Source organism: Drosophila simulans, chromosome 3R, assembly GCF_016746395.2.
Source record: "Drosophila simulans strain w501 chromosome 3R, Prin_Dsim_3.1, whole genome shotgun sequence".
In the NCBI taxonomy this organism is placed as follows: Eukaryota; Metazoa; Arthropoda; class Insecta; order Diptera; family Drosophilidae; genus Drosophila; species Drosophila simulans.
Genome location: NC_052523.2, coordinates 2,397,971 through 2,412,204, shown reverse-complemented (window position 1 = coordinate 2,412,204; position 14,234 = coordinate 2,397,971). Strand labels below are relative to the sequence as shown.

Below are 14,234 nucleotides of genomic sequence, written 5' to 3'. Positions count from 1 at the left end.
CGCACTCGATTTAGCCTAGCATGAAAATGAAATTTGCATCTGTCAGTGGAGCTGGGAAAAATCCCCGGAGAGTCGCGCTCCGAAAATTCTCGAAAATACTCCAACGCCTGCCGAAGTCGAATTAATTTCCGCTCAATCCTTTCTCCAGGTCCAGGTCTCCAGGTAAATCCCTAATCCAGCTGCTCATGCCCAACTTACCAGCGTCCACTATGCTCATGAGTTGCCCTTTGTATCTTTTTTTTTTTTTTTTTGTTTGTCGGCACATTCGTCTCAAGTGTACGCATGCATTCGACTAAGTGAAACAGTTTTCCGGAGGACAGGCCCGGGCCAAAAGCATTGTTTTCCCACTAAAAAATCCTGAACGGAAAATGGGAAACCGGAGTAGGAAGCAGATCACATATAGGAACACGTGTTATTGCATTTTAAAGAGATTTGCATGCAGCACACTTGGCCATAAATGGAAGAATATCCACGAATCAAAGAAACATTGTGGGTTTTTCCCCATTCAGTTTACATTTCACTTGTCACTAAGAAAATTTCCATTCAAGGATGTTGAAGATATTTAACCACGTTAAAGATTCCAGCACTTAAACAAGAACTGTTCCAAACAATTTTCGTGTATATAACAGGTCAATAATTTATAAAGTATCAAGTTTGAGGTTCATTTGTTATGATGTATTTGCGCCTATGAAGAGTGGGCTTAAATTGATATAACTCGTTCATGAATAATTCTAGATATACATAAGTGTTTGGGCCAAAAGCCATTGCACTTATTGCAGATTGCCCAGAAGCAGCTAGGGCTAATAAGCAGCCAGAAGTTTTGCAATTGGTTGATATGCATCTGGGGGCTATTGCCATATCGTAAGCGGAAGATGCTAAACAAATTTAAGGCAGGCAATCGCCCGAAGGTCATGTTGTCGTTTCCTGCGGCAGCAGCAGTGCCAGAAGTGGCAGCAACACAGTAGCAACACAGTAGCAGCAGCAGCAACATCAGCAGCAACAGCAGTTGGCAAGGCACACAGCTGACACCGGATGCCCGGGGAAGCTCGTGCCACAGTTAAAAGTTCAATTTGCGCAATAGCGGTAAAGGCATTTCCACCCAACGCCCGTCGACCACCGCCGCCCACACATCCTTGATCCAATGGGATCCATTGAAGCGTAAGGAAGAGGAGCTGAAACCCGGGAGCAGCATCAGCAAAAGGAAATTTTTCGTTAAATTATTACTTTCCGCTTATGCAAAGCATTTGAGCGCACACACTTTGCTTTAACGCTGGTTTGTGGTTATGTTTTCTGTTGTGCCACAAACAGCGTACTGCGCACAGCTGCGTCCAAGACAATAGTTCCAGTCGACAATAGTTCCGCGTGGCGGAAAGAAAGTAATGATTATTTGTACTATCAAGTTACTCGTAATCAGAATCTTTAAAAGGACCTTTGAGGGTAGACATGAATTTATTGGACTGACTGTGTCTACCCAGATTCTCAGACTCGAGTGTATATATATATATATATATATATATATATTATGTGGCAGAAGGGCGAGACTGTCTATCCGGACTGTGTGCGAATTAGTATGTGCGACAAGCAGGGAAATTGCAATAGCATCTCATGATGCCACTAAATGCAACGGCGACGCCAGCGACAGCAACAAGGAAAAAATTCATTTGCTGCATTTGCAAAAAATGTGCATGCACCCCTGTTGGGGTTTGTGGGGGGAAATGGGGATGAGGGAGATGGAAAAGCGGGCGGGAAAATTAAAATAGAATACGGGGCACACTGAACACACAACGGCAGCTGTGGCACACTAACTGAAATGAAACGAATCGTAACGTGGCAATTGCCGGCGCCGCCACTGTGTGAATGCATTTTAAAGTAAACGCCTCGCTTTTGTCATTTTAATTTTGCGGATTTTCCCATTTTCATTTCATGCCACTGTCTTCTCCTCTTCCGCTTTTCCTCAAGGTTAGGCTGTATTTTAATTGAAAATGTTCTGCCAACTGCCAAATGACAAGCTGTTACTGATACTGCCACTTACAAAAGCTTTAGCATTGCAGTAAATGCAGTAAATCTTCCAATTTAATTCGAATATAATTCTGATATGGTGTAATTTTTAATTAACATTAAAGTATTCATCAAATGGTTAATTGTCAAGGACATGCGAGGTGATGGTGCTCAAACAACGTTTTAAACATATTTTTGTTGGCTTCAATAAGATACTTTACTCGCTTTTGCGAAGTGCCCAGGTCCGAACTGAACTTTAGTCGAGTTCACCAGTTCACTTGGCCCTCCTCACATGTTGGCCATTTATCTTGCTCAAGGTAATAAAATGTCTATAATTAGTCATTTAATATACAGATTTCCGTTCTGCGTCAAGGGGCGAAAACTTTTGCAGGCTTCTGCTTCCTGGAAAAAGGAAAAGCAGGGGAAAAACCCAAGGAGCGCCCATCGAGAATCGAGAACAAAGTTTTTCCTCCTGCTCACATGTGGGCGGTGCCCCTGTGCCGGGGTGGAGTAATTTAAGTACAGCGAATGATAAACTACTAAGCAGCGGACTAGCCGACGAGTTGGGTGGCCAGGTCCTGGCCGGAATCCCTAGTCCTGCCTCCTGAGTGCCCGACTGCCGGGCGATCCTAAATAAATGTGCAATTAAGAGCTGCTCGCCTTAGTGTTCGACCGCACAATTTGCTGCCAACTTCTGGCCAGTCCACTAAATACTTATAGGGCATATGCAAACACTGAGCAAAAAGTCGTTAAATTATGAAATAACACGAGGAACCATTAAATATCTCTCATTAAAGGGATATATAAAATCTAAGCAGCTATAAAACTAGGCAGACTTGATGCAATCGTAAACTCTCGCCGTATTTAATAGAATCCTAAAAAAGGTCGCAAAATTTTAATTGGAAATTCTGTATGGAATGTAAACATTAAATAACATAAAACAGAATATCTTCTTCTAGAATATCTTTATATAGCTCGATAATAATTTCAGAATTAAGCTCTTTTTCCTTAAAACTAGAAAACCAAACTGAAATATATTAAATGAAATTAAACTAGGGCAGTATTATTATATATAGATCAAGTAAGATATTTTCTAAGTGTTCCTATTGTGTGTGGCTGTGCGCACGTAAAACTTTTTCAGTCTATGTGTGTGTTGGGCACTTTTAACGTAATATGCTGCCGCTTGCCTGCCTGAGCTATGAGCATTTTTATAATAAATCTTGGTGCTTCCGTTTTTGGTTTGCAAACTTCCTGTTGGCAACGTCTTTAGTAGCCGGCGGTGGCAGACGGAAGGACAGAGGAGCAGATAGTTGAGGAACCCAGCCCGAACCCAAAACCAACCCATCCCGACTGCTCTGTGATTTGCACGCAACATATGGACTGCATGCGCTGTATCTGTATCTTTGGATATACATATATGTATCTGACTGTGGGTGTGCAGCTCCAGCTGCAGCTGCCGCAGCAACTTCAGGGGAGAAATAAATCTTTAAGTTTTTGCTTTATTGCAGTTGTCCGACTCAGGATCTCACCGACAGCCAGCCTCAGCCTCGATATTGCGTATACGCCAGGTTGGACGGCGGGAGGCTTTAAGAGAACACGTGTTTGGCCGGTGCCATTTACATAATCTACTGTTGGGGCAACCTTTTCGGAGTGACGCACGCAGGTTTTATTGCCTATTGTGTGTACTTGTACCGCGGGCACTTTAACGAGGTCCCAAATAAATTTTAATGTCTTTTAAATGATTTCCTGGGTGGCCTCAGAAAGGGCCTGATCTATGGCCCATCACTCCTCGATTCTCGCCCCTTCTGACACCACTTAATGGCCAATATTCTACGTGTTTACGAGCCCGCTTTCGAGGCTCAATACCCGACTTAGTGCGGTATTCAAGTCCAACCAGGCGGTGAAAGATCCTTCATAAATACTCGGTTCGGGCAGAACATCTGCTTCAGCTGCAGTTGCACATTGAATACACTCGCTGGATGTGAATAAAGCCTTTTGGTGGGGCGGAAAAAAAAACTGAAAGGAAACAGAAAGTACACGTGGAAAATCAACAAAAGCTAGACGAAACAGAAAAGTCGAGTTTAAATGTTTCTTTGCAACTGCGAGTGAAAAATGCAACCATGCCGTCTGTGCACAGACATATTTGTGCTGTCTGCTTTTCGACGTTTTTTTTGCCATTTCTTTGCACTTATTGCTTGATATTTCTGCAGCATCCGGAAAAAATGCATTCCCCGGCCCATTCAACTTGAGATTTCCAGTGGTAACGACATTTTTCAAAGGGATGCCACCAATTGTGGACTAAAATTCCCATTTTTCCTGCTCTTCAGTCCTCGGAGGTGTCGAACATTCAACGGGCACTTGTCATAGATATAAACTAACCTCGAGAGGGTCGTTATGTCTGAAAAGTTTCAGTCCACAGGCTTCGTGATTATTTGCTTTAATTAAGAAGATATGAAAACACATAAGCTCAAAGAAACCTAAAACTTTTGATGCCTGGAATTTAAGGAATATAGATTAAAGAAATCTAAATCATTTGGTGGCTGGAATTCATAGGTACATAGTCTGCTTTTTTTAATTCCTTTAATATTTATTTACAATATTAAAATACTTTCGTTAAAAATCAACTGCATATGTCTTACATAAAATTAAAATAATATATTGATGTCTATTATTGGCCACTTCACGACTCTTAAAAAAAAAAGGATAATAATGGCACTCATAACATGTATATCCTTTATTATACACCTTGAGCACTTCCATTTCCCCTGCGACGGCGGTGGATGGATCAAAGCGTAAATTATAAAACATTTTAATTCAAAAATCTGGCCCGGCTTTGAAGCTCTTTCCCTGACCAGCTGGGAGGGTCCTGGTGCGGAATATCCTGTTTGTCAACCAGCCAGCCCAGTTTCGCAGACTTTGTCGCCGCTCTGCCCGAGTTATGGCTCGTGGCTGTTTTCGAAAACAAAATTAAAGGCAACAAAAACGGCGAGCGAGCGAAATAAAAACCGAAAAAATTGTAATGCAAATTTAATTAGGTTTTAAGTGCCTCGGCAAGGCAAGGACATCGCAGGCAACGCTCTTGTTGTTTCTGCCGCATCTTGTCAAATATTTACTTTGAGCGCGACGGAAACAACAGCCAAAAAGGTTGGCCATTCCATTCGAGAGGGCGACCCCCGAAAGGCAAGGTAATGAAATTTTTCGCGCCGAGTTTTGAAACAGTTTAAAGTTATTACGCCCGGCTACGTGTCCATTGGCGGGAAATTGATTTTCCAAAAGCCGGCTTAAAGAGGGCTGGCGGATGAGCCGGGACCTGGGCACCGGTCAAATATTTGTCCACGTTTAGACATAATATTTACCTTAGTTCTTCCGACTGCCAGCCGAAAGATAATTAGCGTGACCCGCATCACATGCAAATCGAAACGCGGCGACGGAGAAATCCAATTGGTTTATTGTCTGGCGAAAGTTAGTCAATGAAAGTTTCTGGCGTCCCGGCAAATATGCAAATATTTGCTCAACTTTATTAAAATTCATTTTTGTCATTCACGGCGTGGGCGGGCGGAAACTCTTGACAATAATTTCGCCAACTTGCTACTTCAATGTGGGCACGCAGGCATGCATGGAATTTTTGTGCTAAGCGGCAATAATTGCAAATTCCACTGCAGCACACACGCCCTCCGACGACCACGCCCCCTCACACACACAGGGAACAGTACCCCAAGGAGGCGGAAAACTTTTGCCTTGTCTAACTGTCGGCAAATCGCAGAGCTCGGCGAAAATCTTTGCCAAAATGTTTGCCATAGGCATTCTGGCAAAAACTTTTGAAGCTCTGGCATAAGTATGCTGCGGCTTTTTATATGGCCACAGTGCATGCGGCTCTGTAAATTGCACACATTGTAATCTATAACACGCCCACAACCGCACGCACACATACAAAGAGGGGGCGGAGTAATTAAAACTGATTAACAACAGCTGAAATCCCTCCATGAATGGAATAATGCCAATATAATGCCCATTCGCATGGCTTCAATTAGTGCAGCGAATCAGCGAGATTTTTTACCGGATGCAAGACATTCTTTTTGTAGGTACAGTGGAACCTCGCATGAACGCATATCTGCTTCCGGCATTTTGGAATTTTTTTCTTAGCAAAAATGAATATGACACTCATATATTTCGAACGCAGTCATAGCAATACAAATTTGAATCATTTGGTTGTAACTGCAGACAAGTCATAAAATATGGTCTCAGAAGTAGAATACTAATACTAAATCAAATAATGCGACTTAAAAATATCAAGGAGATACATAATATAATCCAAAGTTTAAAAGTCCTTAGAGCATATAGAAAAACTGTTGCCACTGCTCTTCCCGTTGAATTGTTTTTCTGCAAACAGCATAGTTGAGCTGAAAAAGTGTTCTTTTTTTTGTTTTTTGATTCCCCGCATGCTCTTTTTGTGTTACATTTGTTTTTCGCGTCAGTTTTTATGAAGCCACTAAATTATGCGGTGCACACAGTTTGGCCAGGACTGTCAATTGCCGCCATTATCATCGCTGGCGCGATTTCACGCACACAAAGCGCTCTTGGCCAGAAAAAAAGGCGAGCGCAGTGGGTTGATAGACATTCCGCTCAGTAGTCAAGCAGCGGAAACGTTACGTATGCGACCCATGAGCCGACTGCCGGCTGCCTGCCAGCAAACATAACTAACAGTTCAGTGCACACACTTTGCTCCGACTCGGGATTTTCGGGTCTTGGAGCACCGAGCAGCTGCTCCAATTGCGACGTGGTCCCTGCGAAAAAAGGATGGCCAAAGGTGCCAATTGTTTGCTGGTATGCGGGCACGTATGTGTGAATTTATCGGTTGACATGACAATGCAGCTGCAAAATGCTGGCGTCGAACAGCACTTCAATGTGCTGCCAGCCAGTGCCAGAGTGCCGGAGTGCCATAGCTTCCCAGTTCCAGGACCAGGTCCTGGATCACGACCAGTGCCAGTGCCAGTGCCATTGCCATAGCCGGCGGCAAACTACTCCTGCGGGCTGCCAACTACCTTGTCTGTCCTCCTATTCCCATCCCATTCCGAACATCCTCACTATCCTGACTCCTTGCTCTTCGATCCCTTGTGTACGAGACCACCATTAGGTGGGATGGCAGATCTGGGCGAGCTCGCTTGTACTTTATGCCTCGACTAGTTCTGGAGTCCGAAGAGTCGTTTTTTCCAGCCACAGGCGGAAAGGGTGGATTGAAGAATCCATATACATAGTTTTTCAGCTGCATTACATTTTAAAAAGAGCTCACTATCAGTGGTAACTCTCTATTTTTTAAGTTCACACACACACACGTTCTTATTTTGATGGTTTCAATTCATTGAGTAATAGAAGTTTACTCAATAGACACACAATGGATGTTCATATTGTTTTCCAAATAATTGGAAATATCTTTGCGTCAATGGTCATCCATCGAACCATCAATCGACCCTCGCCCAGGCTTTCGTCCTGGCCAAGGCAACTTTGTTGGTAGCGAGGGCGCACACCTCTAATGCGACCTCAACGTAAAATAATTGCTGACCAAAGTGCACTCAAATGCAGACACATGGCCACACGTGATGACCAATGCACTTCGGGTCAAATGTACACAGTGCGAACGAGTGGAACGACGACGACTTTTGTGGAAAAACGAAAATGTGGGGCGTGAGGCAGCTTGGGGGGGCGTGGCGGTGGGTAACTGGGGCGTGAGGCGCCGGCAAGGTCCTGTTGCCCAACTCGTTATTCTTACTTTTACGGTCAGGTCGGTTTGAAGAAAAGCCGGCTCTGTAATTGATGTAATCCCTGGCATCCCAGGCATCAAACTACACAAGGCTGCGAACTGGAGGTCCTTGTTTGTGCGGTCAGGATCTGGACTGCTGCCAGTTGATTCACATGCCTCGGCACTTTGGCACTTTGGCACCTTGGTGGCCTGGCCCCTGCCCTTTGACCAGGTTCTTGGAGATTCCTGCGCTTAAAGCGCCCAGTTCCTTTGACTTTAAGCACCCAGGCCGCACACATATTCAAATATCGATTGGGGAGGGCCATGCCATGAGTGGGAAATCAATAACCGAACGCCCACTCATCTGCGACAAGGCCGAAGGTCAACAATAATGTACAAGTAGACTGGCAGCGGCGTGCCAGCCTGTCAGTTTGTTATTTCTTTCGTTGTTTTACGGGGCCAACAAAGAAGCAAAAGTATTTGCCATTGTGCCACTTTTGTGACTGCTATCATGACTGTCACGATTGCTCTTGGCCCTGGCATTTTATTTATCATGTCGGAATTGAATTTCTGTTTGTTGACTCGGCCCGTCAATTGACATGCTAATTGCCAGCTCCCCCCTCCTCCCACTGAAGGATCAGAGCGAATGAAGCGCCCTAATTGCAGGCTATGCAAAATTTAAGCGCAGAAAAATTACTTTGCTAATTACGGGAGGGGGGAAGTGCGAGGTGTGCCGTAAGCTGTAAACGGAAAATGGGCTAACACTTTCCCGGGGCTGTTGCAAGTCTTGTTCTTCGAGCTCCACTAAGCTGCATCAAAAATGCAGTCCTTGGCTAGGAATTTTAAGATGGTGCACTGGGAAAGATAACTGGGAATCTGAACAAGTATCTTCGTTTAGAAATATATAATTTCTACGCCTTAATTTATCATTTTTGTATGGCTTGGTATTAAATTAATAAGTTTTCAATATTAAGAAGGGATAATAAAGTAAGTACATAATAAAGTTCTTCAAAATCCGTCCTTCCGATATTTTTTCTTAGTGTGGTAACCAAACTCCCCAACTCTTCTACTTCCATTGCTTACGAATCTGAAAGGCGAAAATTGAACAAAGGACTTTGTTTGTTTTTCAACTAAATTAGTGCAAATAGTGCAAACACACAGAAACAGCTGCACACACGCATACAAACAAACACACTGGCATACGCGCCACAAACAAAACGAGGGCGTGGCACCTGAGAACGTGAGAACCCGAGGCTGAGAATGAGAACTAAGTGGGAAAACTGAGGATGAGGCTGCAGCAATGCGACTTTACCTTGTGCCACTTAGGCACTACGGCAGCGGCAACAACAATGCCACTGGGCTGTTGTTTTTAGTGGCATTCACTTCTCGCACACACACGCACATGAGTCTCATGTGAGACACGCAGGCACACACACACACACACACGGACACACCGAAGTGCGTTGGCATTGTCTGCCGTTTTGTTAGCTTGCGATTTGGGCGCTCGAAAGTATGCTACGCTGGCCATTAACTTTCATCTCAATTACACACACACGCGCAGAAAGACTTTCAGACTTGTAAAATAGAAAATGCAGGATCTTTGAAGGGCAGCTTAACTGTGTTTTTCATAATAACTTCAGTTGTATGAACAGCTCGTTAGCTTAAATCACATTGCAATCAAAAAACTTGAAGGTATCAATTTCATTCTTTGCTTGCCTGAGTTAAACAAGCCCTAATTTGTTTCCGTGCACGCCTTGAAAGACGCTAACACACTCTTCGTATGTGCATACGTATTTATTTAAAGAATTTTCCTACACCCAAGACAACAATAACAATGCAACGGCAACAGCAGCGACTGACGCAATGGCACGTTTATGCCACACGTGACCTGCTTTGGCTCCAACTCGCTCCAGCTGCAGCTTTCGGCCAGGGTCGACATCAGTGGCTGCCTTTACAGTCGCACGCTATTTTTACAAGTGTCTACAGTTAAGTGCTCACAGACACACACACAGCCGCACACATGTAAGCGCACTCACACAAGCGGCCATCCAGGACCTGCAGAAATTACCATGCTCAGGACTCGTTGTCGCTGGCAGCCCTGCGGTTGTAGCGTGAAACGAGAAGAAAAACTTTGGCGCTCTCTTAAACAACAACACACACACTCGCACACACACAAACAGACCGCCAGCGCAAATAAGAAGAGAAAGATGAATAAGCCAAAGCGCAGCAAAAGCGTTGCCGCGAAAGTGGAACGTGGAAAAAGGCAAGCAGCCCAAGTCAAGTAAAGCTAAGAAGCTGCCGTGGTCTTACACTGAAAGTAAAGCGGCTTAACTATAATTCAAAATAGCTATATAATCTTTACACCACACACATGCGATAAGCGACAACACTGGATCATCAGAGTTGAATATTAGCTTGCTTTAAGTCCGATTCTTAAAGATTTCCCCATTTTCCAATTTAACAGCATATGTTTAATTTAATCCTGCTTGGCATACTATTTTTTTGAGTGCACCGAAGATGCTGCCGTAGCCGAGGATTTCATTATGCGCATTTTCTACAACTTTTTGGAGCAAGGCGCGTTAGCATTGCATACTTTTAGGCGCTGATGCCGCTGCCTCCTTGCGCTCCTTGAGCTCCTTGTGCTCCTTGTGCTCCGTGTGCTCCTCTCGCCACGCTGTGTTTTGTGTCGAGCTTTTGCGCAGACACTGAAATGCAATTTGCATAAGTTTCACAGCTTCTTTCGTTTATATAGGGCGAGCGGGACGGGTTGGCAACGGCGACTTTTCTATATAAATATAAATACTATGTGCATAACCCAAGTGCGCCGAACGACGTGCCGCAGTCAGTATGTGCCATCTATCCGCATCCACTCTCTGCATCTCTGCATCTGTATCGCAGTGTTTGCCTTGGTGCGTGCTAAGTATGTGTTGCCTAGCTGTTGGCAATTTTCATAACAAAAAAGTGCTGGAAATCATGGAAAGGGGACGACAGGGAGATGCGGCGTGCAGCAAAATAAAATTTGTGTTTGTTTTCCACTCCTAGCCAGCATAAAAAGTGAAATGACACTGGGGGTGGCGCAGGAAAGACGTTACCGAACCATATAGGATCCAGCGGAAATCACCAGGAAATTCCCATTCCCTTGTTAAGATGTTTGCTTTGGTGTTTCCCCTCTGCTCGTGAGCAAAATGTCGTTAAAGTAGGTAAAGGTTCAAGCTGGAATATCACTCGATATTGCAGATTCGAATGCCAATAGTCTTAAATCATTTACGTATTGGACTGATGATAGTAAATGATGAGTTCCTAATACCCAATAAGTATCAATGCAGTCTGTAGCAGAATTCAACATTTAATTCGCTCGACTTATTACGCAATACATTGCAGCATTGCAAACATCGCATTTTACCAGCATGTTTAAATAGCAGTCCATTTCATCTTGGCTCATATATGTATAACTATAAAATCTTATAAGTTACTGTTAGGCTATTGGCTTTGGCAACAAAATAACTTATACAAAGTGCACTTAAAATATTAATTATTTATCCTTTTTAATTGCAATGATCGATAATTAGCTAACCACAATGACATAAATATGTTTTCGAGTGTCCAGCGCTTAATCAAATTAATTGAATTGGACAAGCGAAGCCAAACAAGTGACAGCAGATACCCAATCTCGAGGAACACGAAGGGATTATGTTGTTCACAGTCTCTGAAATCAATTTGCTAAAAATAGTTTCGCCTTCGATTTGCACTAATAATCCCAAATTGACCTATTTCACCGCCTGCACGAACTCAGGCACATATTTACCCGGCGGCACACACACGCGACTGGATGGAGTGGCATTTGTCTATCCGAACTGAACTGAACTGTTGCCGCTTGTGGCAGCCCAATCCGGTGACCTCAGAAGCAGCTTGCCACCTAAGCCGCAGCACGCGCCACTTTGTCCAAAACCCAGGCAGTTGGTTTTGGCTGCCTGATTCGTGGTCTGCGGATGGGACGGGATTGGAGACCCAGCCATCCCATCCCATCCGCGTTTCCCCAGTGGGAGCCACAGGCAAATCACTCATTGCAAACTTACGCTTGCGCGCCGCTGACGCTGACGAGCGGCAGGATGATGGAGCTGAGAAGGATCAGGAGGAGCAGCAGGAGCAGGCGGAGGAGCACGCGAAGCAGAAGGACTCGCTGATGCGATGAAGGAGGCGGCGACGGAGGCGCATATCACAAATTATGTCAATTTGCTGCAACAGCCCGCCCGCCTTTGGGACTCTGAGGCAGTGACAGAACAGGACTAGCACACTGGGAAAAAAATATTTTTTAATTAGTTAGTATTAATTGAAAAGTGAAGAGTCAGAAATATATAATAATAAAGAGAAAGGTATCCAGCTTAAAAGTTCATTTCAATATTCCATCTAACAAAACCATAAGTCATACAAATTTTAAAGGAGCCTTTGGGTTCGAATGTACTTTCGCTAACTTGAGTACTTGCCCTAATTGATTTTGATTTCGCTCAGTGTACGGACCTCACCCGCCTGATATAGAGGGCCTAACTGTGTCTGCTCGTCGAGCATTTGACATCTTACATGGGAATTACAAACGCACGAAAATTGCTACCATGTTCGGCGACAGCCCACTCACCAATACAGCTGTAGCTGCCACCCAGCACTCATACTCGTACACGATGTACACGATGTATCTGTATCTGTATGCGTCAGTATTCGAGTCTGTCTGCTTGTCCGTTTGTCATTCGGTTTTCCTGCGTGGGCGAGTGTTTTTCGATGGGTGGCGCTGGGTGGCGCTGGGTCGGCGTTTTCATGTGCAAATTTCTGTAGTGTGCCATAAATTATCCGACTGGGAATTGCTTTTCTATAAAACGTGCGCATATTAAATAAATGTCAACAATTTTTGGCATCGTCTGCAAGCGGAGCATTTGCTCCTGCCTGCGCTCCTCCGGCGCCTTCCGTCATTTTTATTCCTTTCACTCGTTTGGTGGCTGGCGAAATTAAATTACGCGTAACACGATTGTGGGGCTCCCTTTTGGGTATTAATGAGCACCGGGCTGTAAAATAGGTCCATGATGGATGTGTTCGAGTTTCTGGGTTCTGACAGCTGGACAGGTGAGCAATTGGATTTTCAATTTTTGCGCAAAGAAATCGATGCGATGAGTGTGTCGAGCGTCAATCGCTGGCAAATATCTCTGTCTGCCTGATTTGCGTGGGGAATTCAAAGGATATTAAAATTTCTTAACATATTTAGAGCGGTACCAGCCATGCTCTATTCTGGGTATATATATTTGACTACTGTCAACTTAGTTTACTCTACGTCACAGCCCAATCCTTTTCTAATCAATTTATGGAACTTATTGGCTACTCTTTGATGGCTATTAATGTTTTATTCAGCCCGCTGATTAATGGCCATGCATTTAGAGTACATGTTTCTCGTATTAATTTACGACTTGTGGGTTCGGAACTAACTAAACATCCAAGACCCGCCCACTTGCACACACCACCCTGCGATCCTTCTCACGCCAAAGGACAATTAGGGGCCTTAACTTGAAATCAGCCTGGCTGGCTGGTTGGCTGGCTTTAATCCGTGTCATTTTGCCGGATTGATTGGGGGGAGTGGGAGTGGGAGTGGGGAAATCGGCGGACCAGATTGGATTGGGAACGGAAGCGACGACTGTGCCCTTAGCATTTATCTATTTTCAGCGACATCAATTGGCAGTTTAAATGCAAAAGATGAGGCCGTCTGAAATCGGAAGAAATCGCAGACCGGCCATCGTCATCACCATTGTCGACGTCATCGCCATCGTTGTCGTTGGCTCCAATTTGGCATTAATATTCCCACTCACGTACTTGGTTGTGATTATGCGAGTACAACGATGAACGTCAGCGGCTATTGCGGTCGAAAGGAGCTGCGTGGTTAAAAGGATCTGGGCGGTTACTGATGGGATGGTAGGGTATTAGGGTGGTCGGTGGATGGGTGGTTAGGTTGGGTTGGGTTGGGTGGTTGGGTGCTGCCTTGAGGTTGTCGTGCGGTTGCCGCCTTGCGTGCTCCGCGTTTGTGGGACGGGAGTCTCGACGTGACACTTAAAAGGCAGCGTTTTGTTGACATTTGCTAGGAAATCGACGAAGGAGTCGAGTCGCAGTAATTGTGGCAACACCCCAGAAAGTCAGCCCGGGCCCACAGCAAAAAGGACATTTTCATATTGTGTTAATGACTTTGGCAATAGTTTTGTCATGACATTTCAAAAGAGCCACCCCACCTGTCGTTTCATTCAATTGCATTGGGTGGAAACGGTAATGATACACCCAGGGAAAATGAGTCAAGGATTGCCAATAGAACATTTCGTCAGCCAAACTTGCTGTCATTCAAGCTAAAATGAAAAAAAAATAGGCACTTAAGTATAAGTTGCCTGCTCAATGCTATAATGAAATCTGTTGTATAATTATGACAAGGCTTTAAATTAATAATTAATAAAAAATACAGTATACATTTTGGCTT

The 14,234-nt window shown here is 44.3% G+C and overlaps 1 protein-coding gene across 3 annotated transcripts in view; it reads left to right on the top strand.

Moving 5' to 3' along the window:
- LOC6726902 overlaps positions 1-14,234 on the top strand; it is a 96,855-nt gene that overhangs the window by 41,720 nt on the left and 40,901 nt on the right. The gene's annotated exons all lie outside the window — the stretch shown is intronic.